The 18792-nt window shown below is 36.6% G+C and overlaps 1 pseudogene; it reads right to left on the bottom strand.

Annotated features, from left to right (window-relative positions):
* Window positions 1-1265: 1265 nt before the first annotated feature.
* On the bottom strand, window positions 1266-16988 carry LOC107466265 (cationic peroxidase 2-like; annotated as a pseudogene).
* Window positions 16989-18792: the final 1804 nt, after the last annotated feature.

An 18792-nucleotide genomic window follows, 5' to 3' on the forward strand; every position in this document is an offset into this window, starting at 1 on the left:
GACGAACAAAAAACCAAAAAGAATAAATATTTTGAAAATGAAATGTTAGGCGTTAGTTATTAACTTAATACTTAATATTTAATAGTAAATATTCATATCATTTGGTTCAGTATATGTAGATTCATCTCGTCATATAATTTTTCTAATTATTTACATGTGCAAATTAAAACATAGCATATATAATAAAGCCAATTATATAGTACAGATTAATATATATAGAATGCGATGATATGTTCGATAAGTGTGTAAATTGTTGGCTAGAGGAAACAAAGAGGTTTAAAAGCTTGTCTGCCTTAGTTTTCGAAGGGAAAGCCAACTTCTGGAATAAGTCAATCAAGAGCGACTGTAAAGGAGTTGGGCGGACCTGTGTTTTATATTTTTTTTTTTGTTGGTCATCAGTGGTGAACTCCTTAAAGATAATTGGACTTGTACACAATATTTTGTCTAGGTTTACATCACAGCAATCTAGAAGAAGAAGATAAAGATGAAAGCGACAATAACAACATCTGAGTGACTGTTGACAAACGAGAAGATTTACAGCCCACAGCACCACCATGAACACCAACAATGGGATCGAGATCTGATGACCATCAAAGAAGCTGCCGCTCGTTTGGTTCGGGTACAACTAGTGCGAGAAAGACCAACACAAACCTGGACGAGGACGTTTTGTTGTATGCCTTTGACGAGTCGAAGCGGTTGGGCTCACCGCGTTTTGGAATTCGTCGTCTCTCTTCCTGTCCCTCAAAACCTAGGGCTTCCTTTTTGGGGATACCATAATCCTTACTGGTTCGGCCTCCATGGATGCATCAGTACTTGCTATTCAGTGTTCAAAAAAAGAATGGCTAACGACTCAGCCAGCCCCAGCCATCAAAGGGGAGACAAGCCCTGGATCAACATAGCCACGTGTCGACCTCATGTTTACTCAGAAAAAAAATCTATAAATATGTATCAGTTTGCATCTATACTATAGATTGACCCAATATAATAATAATGTGTAATAATAATACTCTAAACAAATCTACAAGGAAAAAGATACATAAGAGTACCTGAAAATAAGCAAATAAAAAGCATCCATTATTCACTCAATTCATCAATTACATTTGGCTGTAACATTTCACACGAGAAATATTTGATCATCAATGACCAGTGAAAACTTTCTTTTTTTTTTCTTTAAAAAAATAAAAAGATATTATACATACACTTTTGATGATTTGCAAATGAAAACACATATACTATTAAGCTACACATTTATTTGATTGAAGTAGTTAGTTAAAAGCAGAACAAATCTTGCGAATTTCACCGTCAGCACCAGTCTTGATTCCAATGTTGCCCATCTTAACCATAGAATTTCCCAACTCAAAGCTGAAAGACAAGCCAAGCATCCCTCTTAGGCCTAAGTATCTTTGTGGAAGTATCATTCCATAGTGCCTCATCTGACTCAAGAATTCCACGTCCATTCCTCAAATTAGCCTAGTAAAAATATCAAATTTCAGTTGGCTTCCGGTATCTAAGGGAACACGGTTGCTACCGCCATTGTGCTTGTAGCTGCGGAACAAATGAAGGGTCAATGGAAGGATGATAAACCATTATTTTATGAATTATATTGTGTTTAATTGAGTGGTTTTATCAAGTTTTCACCCACTTATTCATATAATTTGCATGTATTTACAATTCCTTCTTGAAAATGTTCCATGATTAAAAACTTGCTTCCTAAAGATCTTTTAATTGTATATTTTTATTCTCTTTCGTACCATTTGATGTCGTGATCTGTGTGTTAAGTGTTTCAGGCTTCATAGGGCAGGAATGACGTAAGGAATGGAGAGGAAGCTTGCAAAGATGGAAGGAACACAAGAAATTGAGGAGATGACCAGCGAGAAGTGATGCGGACGCATGACTCACGCGGCCGCGCGAAATGGAGGAAATCACAGTGACGCGCTCGAGTGCCTGACGCGACCGCGTGGATTGGAAGCTGCACAAGTGACGCGACTGCGTGGATGACGCGTACGCTTGGCACGGAAAACACTGAGTGACGCGAACGCGTGGACTACGCGGTCGCGTGACGTGCGCGATCTGCAAAATTACAGAAGTCGCTGGCATAGATTCTGGGCCACGTTTCAACTCAGTGTTCGGCCCAGAAACACATATTAGAGCCAGGGAACATGCAGAGACAAAGAGAAGAATTCATTCCGCATAATTTCTAGTTTTTAGATCTGATTTTACTCCTCCCCTAGATTTTTTTTGACATCCATAATTGAGGATTTGAAGATTTTTTGGCTTTGACTTTTGAGAAGAGTCTACCTCCTGAACTGGTCATTATAGTTTGTTATTTACTTTTCATTTACTCTTCCATATTCTTAATTTGTCCAGAGTTGATATTGGATTATTTTCAGAGTTTATTCATACAAAACTATTTTCACTTTTAATTAATCTTTTTCATTATTGTTTATTATGTCTCTTTTTATTTTTCCCATTGATTTTGTGAAGTCTACATTTATGATGATGGAGTAGTTCCCCAACTTGATTGTGAGTTGATTAAAAGGAGAACCTTGAGTTGGAATGCTCAAGAGTTCAATTGTAATTGGTTCATTGTTGGTTGGCTTGTTAGTCACTAACTCTAATCCTTCCGAAGGGAGAGGATTAGGACTTGTGAATAGAAGTTGACTTTTAATTTGACTTTCCTTCATTCGTTGAGGGTTAACTAAATGAAAACAATGACTAATTATTAATTGATCTTGACAAAATTCCAACAAGGATAGAACTTCCAATTAATTTTCTCCCGGTCAAAATTTTATTTAAATCATATAAATTCTCTAATTTAATTTTCTGTTTATCAAACTCAAAAACCCGTTTGAAAAACCTCTGATTGATAAAATAACACATTTTCCTGCAACTCATTGGGAGACGACCTGGGACTCATAATCCCAGTATTTTATTTCTAAAATTTGTGACAACTCTTTTCTAAATTGATGAGTGGATTTTTGCCGGTTAAGAACTGTACTCGCAACGCCATTTTTCTAAATAATTCTTAATCTGCCAATTTTTGCTCACATCAATTTTTGGCGTCGTTGTCGGAGAGTTGCAATAGTATGCTAATTTATTGATTAGAAATGATTTAATTGCATTTTTCTTTTTATTTTGCTACTATGAGCTGCACGTTTCTTTCATTGAATGACGCGTTCACTTCCTGATCCAAGCTTGCCAGTATTTGACCCTGAGATTGAAAAAACTATTTCACGTATAAGGCAAGCTCAGCGTCGGCTAGTCCTCTCCGAGGATGAATCTGAAATGTCATTTAAGGAAGAAACAAGCTCCCTTTCTACTGATTTAGTTGATTTACGTGCAGGTGACATGGCAACACCTAGGAGAGTCACTATCCAGGAGGCTGGAGCCCCTGATTTTACACTACAGCCGTACCAAGCGCACCACCCAGCGGTGGCTGTGGACTTTGAAATAAAGACTGCACTACTCAACTTGATGCGCAAGTTTCATGGCTTACCTTCTCAAGAGCCTATCAAGCACCTTAGGAATTTTCAGACAGCTTGTTCTACTGTTAAACGTGATGGTACTGATGAAACTTCTATTCTGTTAAAAGCCTTCCTATTCTCTCTTGATGGAAAGGCAAGAGAGTGGTACTACACTCAACCCGGAGCAACTGTTTCTAACTAGGATACGCTTAGAAGAGAATTTTTGGAGAAATTCTTTCCAGCTGAGGTTACTAATAAACTGAGGAAAGACATTTCCATGATCGTTCAGGACGAATCTGAGACTCTCTACGAATATTGGGAGTGCTTCAATAATCTTCTAGAAGCATGTCTCCACCATATGATTGACAAGATAGTGTTGCTCGACTACTTTATACAAGGCATGAAATCTCAAGATAAGACCACATTGGAAGGTGCTAGCAATGGGCCTATGAAAAAGTATAAGACTACTGATGAGGTATGGCAATTGATCAGCGACTTAGCTGAATCTACTAGGAATCACAGGCAGAAACAAAGTCGGTCAAGAGCTATTGCAAAGGTATCCTCTAGCAAAGAGACTGCTGCTCTAACTCAGAGCTTATGTGAAATGACTAACTTACTGAAGCAGATGCAAATGAGTCAACAACAAGCTCAACAAGCTCAGCCTTCTCCACCACAGCAAAGCCAACAGTTGGTTCCCCAAAGAGTATGCGGGATCTGTGCCGATTACAATCATTATACTGATGAATGTCCGCAACTCCAACAGGAAGACAACACTGTGGCAGCCACTCATAACTTCTATGACCGCCCCAATCAAGGGTACAATCAAGGTGGCAGCTACAACCATGGATGGCAGGATAACCCCAACTAAGGTTGGAGAGAAATTCTAACCAAGGTTGGAGGGACAATCATAACAGAGGAGGCAGAGATAATAATGAAAACCAGAGGTGGAATAACAATAACAACTTCAGGCAGCAGAATCAGAATAAAGCCTACAGAGCACCTCATCTAAAGCAGCCTCAAGCATCTCAGCAGACCCCTCAGATCACTTATCCATCTTCATCTTCTAATGATGAGCTACTATAATCTATTGATCGGAGATAGCAGGCCATGGAAAATAACCTTACTTCTACTCTAAATGGTCTGAACTCTACCTTGCAAGCCCTTGTCTCACAGATTTGATCACTGAATAACTCTAACAACCAGTCTTCGAGTTCTGATGGACTCCCCTCTCAACCATTACCCAACCCCAAGGGTGGCATCAATGCCATTATCCTAAGATCTGGAATCACACTGCAAGAGAGGAATTCTGAGGAACCAAGTCTGCCAGAACACACCCCAGCTGCAGACACAGTTGAAGTAAAGGATGTTAAAGAAGAAGATGAAGCACAAGGCATGGCTGAAGCAGAAGCAGCCCAACCAAGGAAGGCAGAACCCCAGCAAGCTGAAGCTGTAAAAGACACCACTCCTATTCCATTTCCACACCTTGCTAAGAAGCCCAGAAAGTCGCTGAGTGACGCGAACGCGTGGACTACGCGGTCGCGTGACGTGCACGATCTGCAGAATTACAGAAGTCGCTGGCATATATTCTGGGCCACGTTTCAACCCAATTTTCGGCCCAAAAACACAGATTAGAGCCAGGAAACATGCAGAGACAAAGAGAAGAATTCATTCCGCATAATTTCTAGTTTATAGATCTGATTTTACTCCTCCTCTAGGTTTTTCTTTCGACATCCATAATTGAGGATTTGAAGATTTTTTGGCTTTAGCTTTTGAGAAGAGTCTACCTCCGGAACTGGTCATTATAGTTTGTTATTTACTTTTCATTTACTCTTTCATATTCTTAATTTGTCCAGAGTTGATATTGGATTATTTTCAGAGTTTATTCATACAAAACTATTTATACTTTTAATTAATCTCTTTCATTATTGTTTATTATGTCTCTTTTTATTTTTTCCATTGATTTTGTGAAGTCTACATTTATGATGATGGAGTAGTTTCCCAACTTGATTGGGAGTTGATTAAAAGGAGAACCTTGAGTTGGAATACTCAAGAGTTCAATTGTAATTGGTTCATTGTTGGTTGGCTTGTTAGTCACTAACTCTAATCCTTCCGAAGGGAGAGGATTAGGACTTGTGAATAGAAGTTGACTTTTAATTTGACTTTCCTTTATTCGTTGAGGGTTAACTAAATGAAAACAATGACTAATTATTAATTGATCTTGACAAAATTCCAACAAGGATAGAACTTCCAATTAATTTTCTCCCGGTCAAGATTTTATTTAAATCATATAAATTCTCTAATTTAATTTTCTGTTTATCAAACTCAAAAACCCATTTGAAAAATCTCTGATTGATAAAATAGCACATTTTTCTGCAACTCGTTGGGAGACGACCTGGGACTCATACTCCCAGTATTTTATTTCTAAAATTTGTGAGAACTCTTTTCTAAATTGATGAGTGGATTTTCGCCGGTTAAGAACTGTACTCGCAACGCCATTTTTCTAAATAATTCTTAATCTGCCAATTTCCACTCACGTCAAAGGATCAAGGCCATTTCCGATGAAGTTGTACAATCTGTTGCTCAAGAATTGGCATGCTGCAGTACTTATCGTATCTCCTCCTGTCGACATACTCGTCAAACTTTTTCAGTTAACCATATCAAACTTTTTGTACAAACATGTTTTTTAAATTTGCGTTAAATTTGCATAGAAAATTTTATTTGTTTAATATTAATTTTTTTAAATCAATAAAAATTAATCTGTAACAAATACTATATATCCCACAAAATGATTTCTTTCAAAGATTCAAAAATTTAAACTAATAAAAAATTATATATATAATTATATCTCTAACAAATATAATAGAATCTTAGTATGATTACCAACAAGGATAATGAGGTCTTGTGTGTTGAGGCCCTTTGCTGCAAACTTCTGTTTTTGAACATCAATAAAGTTCGTAGGTGTAGGCAAGTTGTTAACATCTGAAGCTTGTGACACACGACCATCTTTACGTTCTGTAGGCACTTGCCAACTCAATCCACAGATCTACAAACAAAAATATTGTCAATATTGTTACTTGTTCATTTTAAATAGATAAAAACTCACGTGCAAATGTCTTTATGTAAAGTTGATAGTTAAGAATTTTTAGATGATTTTACAAGTTTGATTAAATTATCATCTAATAACTCTCAACTATCAATTTCACTTAAAATTAACTATATGTAAGTTTTCACCTTTGCTTTAAAATTTTAGAGTAAATACCTTTTACGGCCCCTATCCTTTTTGAAAATAGACAAACTGCCCCCTAACGTTTAAAAAATGACGAATCAGCTCTTGTCTATTTCTTCTGTTAGACACATTGACCTTTTTGTAGCTCCCTCGCTTGAAACTCGACAGAAAATGCTGACTTATAACGGTGAGCAGGTGACTTGGCATGGACACATAAGCTGAATTTGTTAGGATGATACAGCCCCTACCAAGTCATCAAAACGTCATGTTTAAAGGAAGTGAGAGACGCGCATTTTGGAGACCTTCTCCCCCTTCTCTCCTTTTTTCGAACCCTAACTCAAGTAGCAATCATAAGTGACGCAGAGCAATCCTCAACCTCTCAGACTCGTCGTCGCTGGATGAATGGTAGGATGGGTTCAAGTAATGCTAGTGGCGGAAAGAAGGTGAAGTTTTAACACCCTGAATGCAAATGTGGAAGTTATGCAATCCTGCAAAGATCTGCAACTACCAAAAACCCAGACATGATCTTTCTCGGTTATTGCCGCTATTGTGTAAGTGTTCCTCCATGCTTGATTATCGATTCAACTTGCTTTTGTGCTTGAACAAATTATCTTCATGATAACTGCAATTGCAGACAGAACGACCTCACTACAACTACTTCATGTGGCTGAGCTAATTTCTTGTCATTTTTCACATGAAGAAGACATTGGTGTAGATGAAAGAATGATGATGCTAGAGAACAGATTTGAACAATTGGAACACAAAGTTGATTTGGCAATTGAAGAAAAATAAAAAAATGGAGTATTGCTTTCATAGTCTATGTCATGCTAGCCATGTTAATTGTAGTAGCAGCAGTAAAATATGTTGTAGTCTAGGACATAGATTGTATTTTATTGCAATATGTGATGTATGGTTAAGGTTAATGTATGAAAAGATGGATATTGGATATTGGATATGTAGTTACCATGTTCTATATGGATGGATTGTTATTTTGTTGCATTAATGATAACTTAATTTTGTGTAAGAGTTATAGATCTATGAAATCCTGGATAGTGTGATATATATCCAAAAGCATAGAAATTTCATTCATAATGCTATGCACATAGGTATAGTTTAGTCTGGTGATGTATCAGCTGGAAACAAAAAATTATTTTATTGAGCTAAATGTCCACACCTAAAATTAAGATAACTAGAACTCTGTTACATATTCCAAATCATTAAACAACAGGTCTCAACCTTTGATACATCGAAGATCCATAACAACAAAAAAAAAAACATACCAAATCCTATGTTTCAGTAACCATGGGTATGAGTTGATTATTTCATCCTTGGTGGCCTTAAGCAATATCTCCTCTTGGATCTAGAAGGGTTTTTCAGGCCTTGTGTGGAAACAAATTTGAAAGTTGGTGTAGTTCCTAAACCAGTTTCAGCAGTAGTGTATTGTTGTTCCTGAGTTGGTGATGTTGTGTTGCTACTCCCAGGGATTGTTTGTTTGGCTCCGGATTGTGCTCCATGGTTGGGAGGATTTGGGTTGTTTGGCACTGGAGGTCCAGTATTAGCATCAATTCTCTAATAAAAAAATCAAAAACGTATTTATGATTGGAATAGTGGGCTGAAATTTAGTTACAATAAAATGGTTGTTTGACAAATAAAAAGACCTCTGGTTGTAGTGGTGCAGACTGTGATAGTGGGATCTCCACTCTTAGTTCTTCGAGTAGTGTGGGTGTGGTCCCAACCTTGGAAAGTTTTTTCTTCTGGCTTTTTACCTTAGCCTGATAAGTACAATTAAAAAAGAAGTGTGTTTCAGTGTTACTTTAGTCCATATCAGTTTTCTACCCAACAAAAAAACTAAATACAAAACAGCAAAAAAGGGTACCACTGGCTCTAGGGATGTCACAGCCACATTGTTGCTTACATTTGGTTCAACTCCGTCCAAATTTTATGCAACACAAAAAAAAAATTACAGGACCCATTTAGATACAGTTAGGCACAAAATTTAGGCACATAAAGATTGAGTTGCCAAAGTTATAATATTACCTATTCTGGGGTTAGATTTGTAGGGTTTGATTGCTCTCCATTTGGTTGTTGCTTCGGCTTCTTTCTCTTTGGTTGCTAGTTAGGATTTGTCAGTACACCTTTACATGTCGTATGATAGTAGTCCTTCTATCTACATTTGCTACATGTCACCTGGAAGGTCTTCTTCACTTTGTATCCTTGTTCTTTCATCTGAGCCTCTGCCACCACATCAACACTCCTCTTCTTAGTAGGTCTCCCAAGGGGTCTCTTAATATTTGGTGCCTTAGGTTAGAGCCTATTAGTTTCCTCCCAAAACTTCTCAGAATTAACTGGCTTGATTGAATCCTCATAAGTGCCTGTGATGGCATCCATTATGAGCCACTTATGTGCAAATTTCTTTGGCCTTAGATTCTGTCTCCTCAGTCTTGCTATGGCAGCAACAGCATGTTTGCAAGGTAGCCCTGCCAGTTATCAAGTGAACAGCATGTCATATTGTATCACACTCCACACATAATAAACTAAAGGACAAAGTTTAGGGGTTACCTGTTAATTTTCAGACATTGCAGGAACAAGTTTGTCTTTGCAAGTTGATAGCAACCCTAGTTTGGTGTCTTTGCACTTCAAACAACACTCTAGCATCATTCCCAGCCCATTCTGCAGTCCATTTATTGCTCTCTGGTATAACATACTCATCCAACCTTAACTGTTGAACTGGAGCCAGCTTCCCAGTGCACTTGCCTAATATGTGTTTATGCCCTGCCATCTTTCTCATAATATAGCATCTAAGCTCTTCGCACATACTTAAAATTAGTTTAAACTTGTACTCGACAATTTTTGCATTCCATATTTCGCACATGTTGTTCGTTATGTTGTCCACTTTAGGGCCGTGATTAAAATATGCCTTGCTCTATGCAGCCGGATCGAACTTGTTTAGATGCTCATAGACTTCTTTGTTCACCTTCTTGAAAAGCTCCATTGAGTTTCTAAAGTCCTTCATCGTTGTGCTCTTATCAGCCTTCCACACCAACCCCTTAGTATGCTTGTCTTTAAAGTTCTTGATGAAATTTTTTCGTATGTGGAGCACATAATTTCTAAGGTGCGCTTGCGACATAACTTCATATAATGCATTAGCTAGCCCCTTTAAAAATATACAAATAGTACAAATTTAGATAAAACCAGCCAATATAACATAATGAAACAATTGAAAGATCAGTAACTTTATACATTTTGTTGATTCGACATGAAGTTCCATCCATGCTTAATGACTTGTCCAAGATCATCTTGTAATATGTTCACAAACCATCTCCAAGAGTCAGTGTTCTCAGACTCAATTACAACAAAGGCTATAACAAAAAAATGGTTTTTTGCATCCTGTGCACTAGCAGATAGTAGATGTCCACCAAAGTATCCTTTTATAAAACAACCATCCAACCCAATCAGAGGCTGAAACCCACCTTAAATCCCTTTTTACATGCGTCAAGAAATATGTATAGCCTATTAAAGAGTGGACACCCTTCTGGTTGTGGGATTACATCAATCATTTCAATAGAACCCAGATTGCTTCTATGAATTTCATTCATATAGTCATGAAGCTTGCCATACTGTTCTCGCTCCTTTCCAATTGTTTGCTCTCTAACAACCTTCAAAGCTTGAGTAATCATCTTGTAGTTTACATGGACATTATAGTCATGCTTCATATGCTCCAACGCCTCCTTTGGTGTCATAAGTTGTTGGGTTAGCATCCTCTTGACCAATTTGCTTGTGACCCAAGCTCTTGTTGTCATATTACTGCTCAGATTTCTTTCACAGTTGCGCTCTCCATAAAGTGTCTTAAATTGATAGCAAAGACTCTCGCTGTTATAGGAACAAAGCACAAGCCAGGGACAATCCTTCTCAACACATTTAGCTCTAAGTCTCTTAGGCTCATTCTTCAAATATTGCAGTTCCTTATCCTCTAACACGAAATAGTCTTTCAATGCTTGCTTAAATTGCTCCATAGTCGTAAATTGCTGTCCTATCTAAAATTCAACCTCACCATACTCAGCTTTCTCATTAAAATCAGGATATCTTGGTCTATTTTCATCCTCTTCGCTAGAAATGAGAGAGTTAAATGCCTCAAGATTCATATTAATAGGGCTTGTCAATGTCTGAGTCCCTCTTTATTAACAGGCTCTGGAATGGGCCTATCTCTTACCTCTGGAGTTGGATCCACCCCACCTGATCCATTACCTTCTTCAGTATTAAGCCCATTCCTTGGTACATTACCAGCTCCTTCTTGTGACAAAATATGTTTCCTTACTCTTTCAACATATCTTTTTGCTTTCTTCTTCTTGGTCCTAAGAGACAAGTCCTTGTCATCAATTCCACCATGGGGCACATTATGCTTCTTTTTAGGAGTATCTGACTTTCCAACACTCTTCTTCTTAACAGACTTATGTTCAGAACTCAGCCCACCTTTTTTACTCTTTTTCACACGGTTCTTCTTGGCCTTATCTTCTTCACCACTACTGCTACTACTGGATTCGAATCCAGGTGGAGGGGGTTTGTAGGACTCATCTTCCGTGGTCTCATATCCATCGTAAGAAGAAGAAGAAGAAGAATCAACTTTGACAACTTCATCCTCTGTTCTGTCTTCAGCAACATAATTCATCTTGCTAACACATTGTGCTCAAAATAGATCACAAGAAAATCAGACTCCACATCTTCCATCTTTTTATCACATATTTGGTTAATCTTCTTGTCCCCTTTAAGAACATGCAATCCAGACTCCAAGTCAGGGACAGTACCATCATACTAATAAATCTCTTTGTAGCTAGTATACTCTAAACCCTTAAACATTTTCACCAAGTCTTTGAAATTAACATAATCTATATCTAATGGAAGAAATACCTCAAATTTTCCATCAAAGTAGTGCAACACTCCATCAGAATTTCTTTCGAACCAACCCCATAATGAAAAACAGGGACAATTTCATATGACATCTTCCAGAAGAAAAATGTGCAACACTTTGGATTAACTAACTACTATAGTCATCCATACCAATCATAACCAAAGACGGTGAATAAAGGTAGCAAAATAAGATTAGAAAAAAACTAATTTTATAAAATACAACCAACTCACAAGGTAATGAATGAACTAAACGACACTAACCTTAGTAGCGCCGTCAACGGCTCCGTCAACATTGCCTTCGCCACTTTCTCGCTGGAAGTTCTAGTCAGCTTGAGTTAGAGGGAAACATTTCACTTTCTTAGGGTTAGGGTGTAATTTTGTGTGCTAAGTGAGGGTCATTTCCCTATGAAGCTACATGTAAGGGGAGAAGGGGGAGAAGGTCTCCAAAACGCGCGTCTCTCACTTCCTTCAAACGACGAGGGGCTGTATCGTCCTAATAAATTCAGCTAATGTGTCCATGCCAAGTCATCTGTTCACTGTTATATATCAGCATTTTTTGTCGAGTTTCAAGCGAGGGAGCCACAGAAGGGTCGATGCGTCTAACAGAAGAAATAGACAGGGACCGATTTGTCATTTTTTAAACATCAGACGGTGGCTTGTCAATTTTCAAAAAGGACAGGAGCCGGAAAGGAAATTTACTCAAAATTTTATTATTGTTGTGTATATATACCAGGATGACGGAGTCGCGAGCAGCAAGGGCAACAATATCGGCGCAAGACACAACGCTGGGACATGCAGCCTCGAGTTGTGTCTTTGTGTCGTCAATGACCTCGAATCCTCTAAGTCCGAGGTTTGCAAATGCTGTTCTCTCGGTGGCAAAGCCGGTAACGAGGACAGAAGTGTCACAAACTTGGACAAAGCAATCATGGAAGTGCATTCTGAGTAAGGCAGCAGCTAGAGTAGGGTCGGAGTTAAGATGGTATTTAACCGTGGACTTGACAATGGACTCGGCTTTTGGACATGTAGTAGCATAGAACCCTACATGGGTACCTTGGCCATGCACCATGGTAGAAACAATACACAATAAAGCAATCATAATGAACCTTTTCTGATCTTGATGAAAACACCATCCATTTTGATAATTAATTAAGTTCAAGTAATAATTATTATTGCCTTTATTATATGTATATGAATGAGGATGCTAAGCTAATAACACGTATGCATGGGAATGGGATGATGATAATATACTGGAATCTTTTATAATCAAATATTAACTAAAATGGAATTTGTCGTTACTTTTTTAGTTCCAAGTTTGTAGTCTTGAATAGTGTAAGGCGTATTTCTACTTCTAGATACTTTGACGATAAAGTCAATTATGGATTGTAAGAGATATTAGGTTAAGGATCATGTGAGATGAAATTAGATGAGATTAGGTTAAGTATCATTCCCTTGCTGATGAGTATAGGTAGTAACTTATAGATGGATAATAATATGAGCGGAGAGTAACTTAATGAGTAAAGATCAGAGTTTATTTGCTGTGTTGGATCGGACATATTATATACATGTTATACAATAGATATTCAGTCAAAAAAGGAAAATATTGTTAATGTATGAAGAATTAATTGAAATAAACTACACACTTTATTCTTTAAAAAAGATGATGAAATATAAAAGGGTAGCTCCAATGTTAAAAGGAAAGAAGTAAAAAATCACAAGTGCTTTGCTCTCTTGTACAATCTGAGATGTACGAATTAGACACACTATTAGAACTTAGAAGCAAGTGTTTTACTGCTACACTGTAGTGCCCACAATTTATATTTGACGCAAAACAAAGCTGTGTAATTGAACACTGGATTCATATCAGTTTTATATGTTCATTTTTTTTTTTACTAAAACGATTTTTCCAAAGAAAAATGACCTGTTTTATTATGTTGATGAACTTGAATTGAGTGTTATTCCATGCTAGTATTTTAACAGACGTGCATTTTGAAATTTTGATTCTTGATATTTTATAAAATTACAATAATTAGTTTCTTAAGAATCCATTTTAACATTTTAATTCTCAGGTGATTTTTATGATATTTTATGCTTACAAAATTTTTAAAGTATGAGAATTTAACGGATAGTTTTATGGTGCTTTGTGCCTAAAATTTCAACAGCTGCTGAAATGAGATGTCATAATAGAAAAAAAATCACGTGTGGTGTTAAGTGTAACACGCATAGACAGAAATTGATTTCTGTACAGCAATGATAGAATATTATTGACATTAGATAGATTATTATAAGTATGGTCGTTCAATTTGTGGCATTACTGATGGGCTTCAAATTTATTGTCAAGAGAGAAAAAAAATAGAAGTACAGTGTACAAAAGAATTATTGAAGTTTCATTTAAAAATTTAAATACGGTGTACATAATATTATATAATAATAAACTCATGACTTAGGCTTTATATTCATACATAAGGATAAGGATGATTGAAGTTTCATTTTAAAAATTTTTTAAATGTGGGTCATTTCTACTTTGTCAATATATCTAAAACAATGATAAGCCTCCTAAAAAAATTCCTTTGAGTGAGACATATCATATATAGTCTTAGAGCGGGACAAACTTATCTTTCAACCTAAACGTTATTAGAATATATACCAAAAATCATTTATGTTTATATATATTTATATCTATATTAATTAGGTAAATAAATATACATTATTATTTATTTTTCTTTCAATATATATTAATATCAGAATAAATTTAAAATTCATCTCATCATGTGAAATTATTAGAGTGTCACATGTAAAAATTAGTTATCAAGAATCTATTATGAAAAGTCTTGTATACAAGTGTAGGATATATATTTGGCAATCTCAGTGTAAAAAAATAATATACATTTTCAATAATCATTCAAGACACTCGTATCAATTTTCATTTTCTTCTCTTCTCTTTGTTCTCTCTGCTCACATTTATATTCCTTTATGGTATCAAGAGCACACAAGATCCATGGCTCAACTTGAAAATATTCAAACCAATGATGATGATGCTGCTAAATCAACACCAATAGCTTTTACTTCATCAAATTTCAAGGATAAATCATTCAACATTCCACTAGCTGAGAAATTGAGTGAAACCAACTTTTTGACCTAGAGACATTTTGTAACCCTTTCAATCTGCGGGCAAGAACTTAAAGATCACCTGAATCAAGGTAAAATTCCTCCACGCTATGATAATTCTGCAGATGAAGCCAATAAAAAAGAATCCAAGAAATATAAAACATGGAGAATAGATGATTATAATGTCAACTCTTGGCTATTTGCTTCAATAGACGACTCGTTAAAACATAGAATAATCGGGTGTCACTTTGCTCATGAAATATGGAGCAGAATTCATACATTTTTTGCTTCCCAAAATAAAGCTCATGCTTGACAATTGCAATTGTAACTACGATCAGTCAAGAAACAAGCCTCAACATCAGATTATCTTCTTCAAATAAAAAAGCTCTCAGACTCATTGGCTACGATCGGTTCACCACTCTCTAATGAAGAATACACCAATATCATCCTCAATGGCTTCAGTGAAGAATATCATCCATTTATCACAATGATCACTGCCAAAGATCTTCCATACTCTATCCCAGATCTTGAGGCATTATTAATGGCACAAGAAGAAATAATTGACAGATTTAAGAAACCTAAATCATCTATGGTTTAAGTTCACCTGTCACAAACTACTACTACTCAAGAATCAACCTCTCACCAACAACGGACTTCTCCAACAAATTCATATTCTAATCCAGCTCGCAGAACATACAATAACTTTGGAAGAGCTCCTTTTGGAAGAAGAGGTTATGGTGGCAGGAATTCTCATGGTGGCAGCGGTTCTTGGGGAACCAACAATCACCCCAATGCCAAATCTGTGGCAAAATGGGACATATCGCTAGTTATTGCTACTTTTGCTTGGATCAAAATTACTCTCATGCTCAAAACCATATTCCCAATTCTTCAATGTACACAGCATTACCACCAGCACCTTCTTTCTAAAATCCTAAAGCTATGCTAGCCACACCATATGCTATTGCTGATCAATCATGGTATGCTGACACAGGAGCCACCCATCACTACACCTCAGATCCAGAAAATCTTCACCAATCATATGAATATCAAGGCCAAGAACAGGTCTACACAGGAAATGGGTCAGGTATGATAATTAATCGAGTAAAAAATTCATGCTTACAATGCTGCTCTTCTTTTAAACGATATAAATTGTATGATCTTTTACTTGTTCCTTCAATAACTCAGAACCTTCTAAGTGTATCATGATTTGCACGAGATAACAATGTTTACTTCTCATTTTGGCCTGATTATTGCTTGATAAAATCTCAGGCTACCAAAGAAGTCCTTCTCAAAGGCAAGGGTGAGAGAGGAACGTGTAAATTTGAGAATGTTTCCATACCTAGAGCTGTGCAATCCTCTTATAAGTCACCTTCAATCTTGTTTGCAAAGTGTGTTTCATTGGATGTTACCCATAAAAATTTTGGACATCCCACCATCCCTATTGTACAAAAAATTATAAATAAGTGCAATTTGCTAGTGAATAAAATTTCTAATTCAGATTCTGTATGCTCCTCTTGTTGCATGGCCAAATCGCATAAACTTCCATATACTCCATCTATGCATGCTTATTATAATGTAGGGTTTAACTTTTTTCGGATTAACTTTTTAACTATTTTAATCATGTAGGATTTAATTTATGGCAAACTATATGTGACTAGACCCTAATTCCTTAGACCTTTCTAGTCTCCTCTAAAATTCATCAACAGCCAATTCTTTGGTCAATTAATTCCAATTAGAGGGTGGTGATCAAATTCCAGTTTGTATGTCACAAAAACTCTAATTACCCAAAAATAAAAGGATTATATTTCACGTATCCTGTTAAATCCAGATAATTAAAATTTAGGAGAATATGTTTTCAAGCTGTTGTTCAAGTAAAGAACTTTTCCAAGTTATACAAGAACTCAAATAGAAAGATGGTCATACTTCCGTTCCACCCAAATTCATAAGATGAAGAACGAAAATAATTCTTAAATTATAAATCCATACATGAATTAAAATAGAAAAAAGTAATAAAATCAATCCATACAAATAGACAGAGCTCCTAACCTTAACAGTGGAGGTTTAGTTACTCATGGTTCAGAGAGAAAATAAGGATTTAGGTAAAATGTAATAAGTTCCAATCTGATGGCCTCTTGAGCAGGTAAGCCATGAAACTTAGCCAGTATGTTGATTAGCACAGTCTTCAGTTCAAAATCTGCAGCCAGATTTGGATGACGCGCTTGATACGGTTGCAGTGTAAAGCCCGGGGCCCCTGCTTCTTGGAGAGTAATCTTTCTGGGATCCGCCATATTACCTGCGTGTAAATCAACAGAATCAGTAGAAGAGGAGCTTGTTTCTTCCTCAAATGGCGCTTCAGATTCGCCCTTAGATAGAATTGGTGAATTGGTAGTAACCACTTCACCACCCTCAGAGGCTAATCAACGCCGAGCTCGCCTTATACGTGAAATAGTTCTTTCAATTTTGGGATCAAACGCGGCTAAGCTCGGATCCGATAACGAACGCGTCATTCGATAAAAGAAACATAGAGCTCGTGGTAATAAAATAAAGTAAATATGCAAATATGTAAATTTAAAATATATACACCAACCAATAATTTTGCACACTGTTGCAGCTCCCCGGCAACGGCGCCAAAAATTGACAGGCGAAAAATTGCCGATTAAGAATTTATAATGGAAACAACGTTGCAAGTACAGTTCTTAACCGACGAAAATCCTGCTTATCAATTTAGAAAGAGTTGTCACAATTTACGAATAAAATACTGGGAGTAGAATTCCCAAGTCATCTCCCAACGAGTTGCTATGAGAGTGCTATTTATTGGTTAGGAATTTTCTGAGAAACTTTTAGAGTTAGAGAATAGAGAAATAAATGACTATCAATTAAAGCAATAAAAATTAACAAGATGTTTTATGTAATTGAAATAAAAAGCCTCGACTAGGAGAATATTAATCGGAAGTTCTATCCTTGTTGGATCTTCCCAAAGTTAATAGTAAGAGGTTGTTGCTTCTACTTAGTTAACCTTTACCGAATAAAGGAAAGTCAAGTAATTGAGCCAACTCTGATTCACAAGTCCTAATCATCTCCCTTGGGAAGGATTAGCGTTAGTGACTAGAGAGTCAACCAACAACTCCCAATTACAAATTAACTCTTGAGTATTCCAACTCAAGGGTCTCCTATTAATCAACTCCAAAGTCAAGTTGAGAGCCTACTCCAATGACATGAGTGCCATTTTCGCATACATGTAAAGGGAATAGAAAGAAGACATGGTAATTAAAATTGAATTGGAATAATTAAGCAAATAAAGAAATTAAATAGAAAAATACTCCTTGCATTAATAAATTCCAAAATCGAAGATATTCATATGTAGTTTTGAACAAAATAAACGGGAAATAAAAGAGTAAAGGAACAAGAAAACAAACTATAATGATAGAGACTTCGACGGAAGTAGTAACTCTTCTGAAATCCAATCCAAAAGCATAAAGCTAGAAAATCTATGAATCTATGAATATGAATAACCCTAGAGAAAGTCGTAAATTCTCACCACGATTCAAAAAACTAAAACTAAAACTAGTGAACGAGAATGTGTGTTGAGTTTCTGCTGTCCCCTGGTTCTAGTCTATGTTTTTGAGCTGAAAACTGGGTCAAACAGGGGCCCAGAAATTGCCCCCGGGAATTCTGATATGCAGCACGTGACGGCCTTCCACGCGTACGTGTCATCCACGCGTGCGCGTCGATGTGCATTCCTCTAATCACGCGTATGCGTACTACACATGGGCTTGTTGCTGCTCTGTCTCCTAACCACGCGTGCGCGTGGTTTGCGCGTGCGCGTCATTGCTCGCCCTCGAGATCTTTAATTCCTTATCTTTCTTCCTCTTTTGCATGCTTCTTTTTCCATCCTCTAAGCCATTCCTGCCCTGTAGTCTCTGAAAATACTGAGCATTAATATCACGGCATCGAATGGAAATAAGAGAGTATTTAAGAAATAGTCAATTAAAGGCCAACAAGCATGTTTTCAATCATAGCATCACTTTGGGAAGGAAAATGTAAAACCATGCATATCATATGAATAAGTGTATAAAAGATTGATAAAATCCA

The sequence above is a fragment of the Arachis duranensis genome, chromosome 9 (genome assembly GCF_000817695.3).
Source record: "Arachis duranensis cultivar V14167 chromosome 9, aradu.V14167.gnm2.J7QH, whole genome shotgun sequence".
Lineage (NCBI taxonomy): Eukaryota > Viridiplantae > Streptophyta > Magnoliopsida > Fabales > Fabaceae > Arachis > Arachis duranensis.